Genomic DNA, 2,823 nt, shown 5'->3' on the forward strand with positions numbered 1-2,823 from the left:
CTCCTGCTCGGAGGTACACAGAGTACATAGAGGGTTTGTAGATAGCCGGATTTCTTAAAGAAATTAGTTATTTAGATGTGGGGAATAACTCTAATTTGAAACCATTGCAATAGGGAGATTTTGTAGCTGAAAAAGATATTTGAATTTTTTTCCACTTTTCATCGTCAAACTCTTGATTCTATTTTCTGACTCTAATTGGACATGACCCTGGAGAATTAAAGAGTGTCTTTTAAATTTTTTTATTCTTGAAAAATATTTCCATAAGGAGTGGGATAGAGTAATGAGATGGTTTTTCAAAATTGACATCATGATTCCTTAAATATTCTTCGACAATGTAAACTAGTCCGTGATATGAGAGAATACTGATGTTCAGGTGGAATATGTGTACAAGTTCCTCAAATGAATAAAAAGGTAAACTGTCTACTTGTTTAAGTCATTTACTGTTCATATGCCAGCCTCAGTTTGAGTAAAATATAGGTTTTTTGTCTATCTTAAAATCTTTTTAAAACCAAAGAGGGGGTTTTCAGTATTTCTTTGTGTATCATTAATCTCTTTTGGTTCAATTATTTCATGCTTTAAACACTTCTTCCCAGAATAAATTTGAGGAATTGGTTGGACGGAGTTTTATATATTCATTCCCACACTAATACAGTTTGGTTACATCAAAGAATGATTTTAGAATTAAGATCCATTTACCAATACAGTAAGTTGAGAGAATTCAACATGTACAGAACTAAGTACTACAGCACTTAACACGTACAGAACTAAGTACTACTAAACATGTACAGAACTAAGTACTACGGCACTAAACATGTACAGAACTAAGTACTACAGCACTAAACATGTACAGAACTAAGTACTACGGCACTGACCGTGTACAGAACTAAGTACTACAGCACTAAACATGTACAGAACTAAGTACTACTAAACATGTACAGAACTAAGTACTACGGCACTAAACATGTACAGAACTAAGTACTACAGCACTAAACATGTACAGAACTAAGTACTACGGCACTGACCGTGTACAGAACTAAGTACTACAGCACTAAACATGTACAGAACTAAGTACTACTAAACATGTACAGAACTAAGTACTACGGCACTAAACGTGTACAGAACTAAGTACTACGGCACTAAACGTGTACAGAACTAAGTACTACGGCACTGAATGTGTACAGAACTAAGTACTACAGCACTAAACATGTACAGAACTAAGTACTACAGCACTAAACGTGTACAGAACTAAGTACTACGGCACTGAACGTGTACAGAACTAAGTACTACAGCACTAAACGTGTACAGAACTAAGTACTACAGCACTAAACGTGTACAGAACTAAGTACTACAGCACTAAACGTGTACAGAACTAAGTACTACAGCACTAAACGTGTACAGAACTAAGTACTACGGCACTGAACGTGTACAGAACTAAGTACTACAGCACTAAACATGTACAGAACTAAGTACTACAGCACTAAACGTGTACAGAACTAAGTACTACGGCACTGAACGTGTACAGAACTAAGTACTACAGCACTAAACATGTACAGAACTAAGTACTACAGCACTAAACGTGTACAGAACGTGTACAGAACTAAGTACTACAGCACTAAACGTGTACAGAACTAAGTACTACAGCACTAAACGTGTACAGAACTAAGTACTACAGCACTAAACGTGTACAGAACTAAGTACTACAGCACTAAACGTGTACAGAACTAAGTACTACAGCACTAAACATGTACAGAACTAAGTACTACAGCACTAAACATGTACAGAACTGAATCTACAGCGAAAGCAAATTCCTTTAAATTCTACTCCTCATGTGGAAATGACAGGATTTGCTCAAGTTTGATCTGCCTCTTGGGGCAAGTATGCTGGACCCAAGTTTGGAAATGCAAGTTCTTAAAAATCCTCTTTCTGTTCAATGGAATTTTCGAAGTTTGATCTGAAACATTTTTTATGAATAGTTGATCTGTTTAACCACAAGGCCTTTCCACAAGTACTTTCCAATAGGGAAATTCAGAAATTATTTGTTATATTTAAAATTCATTGTTAAATGACTGAATAGATTAATTAGCCAGGTGAACAACGCAGTCCCCTTGGGCCTCTTGTTTTGATTAATCAGAAGGGGTAAGCAGATAGTGTAGCGTTATGAGGTTAATCAGAAGATGTATTATTGTGGGGTTCATAAGAAGGTGTAGCATTGTGAGCTTAATCAAAAGAACATGTAAATGTTGCAGCGAACTCTCGGTAGAATCCGTACATGTTTAGTGCTGTAGTACTAAGTTCTGTACATGTTTAGTGCTGTAGTAGAATCCGCTTAGTGACAAAAGTTTACGAGTTATCTCCCTTACTCCCGTACTCTCATTGAGACTTTTTTACCACAACCTGTTCTCTGTTAAGAGTTCTGTACTAGTGTGATTCCTTAACAGTCAGTAATAAGAGCGTAGCTCTATACCAGTAACATGTGTAAACCACGCTCCGTTCATATCCAGGACGAAAAGTCCTAGGACCTGATCTATCGGAGAATTTATTTTTCCGTAAGTGAAAGGCATGGAGCATAGGTGCTCTATATCCGCAACTAACTTTAGTGATAATCAAAGTACCATGACAACGTGATCGCTTTCCTAAATTTGTTTGACCTTATTTTAATTATAACTCTGAACATAAAACTGATTTAACAAAAATGAAATTGATATAAATTTATCTTTCTCTTTTCTATTCCTACAATTACCTTGCAACGCGAACCAATATCAAAAATAATAATATTTATTCAGGCAAAAAGACAACAGTACAGTACCTACAATTTACACGTAT

The sequence above is a fragment of the Ylistrum balloti genome, unplaced genomic scaffold (assembly GCF_031769215.1).
Source record: "Ylistrum balloti isolate Yb309-2 unplaced genomic scaffold, AGI_CSIRO_Ybal_v1 Utg370448, whole genome shotgun sequence".
Classification (NCBI taxonomy): Eukaryota; Metazoa; Mollusca; class Bivalvia; order Pectinida; family Pectinidae; genus Ylistrum; species Ylistrum balloti.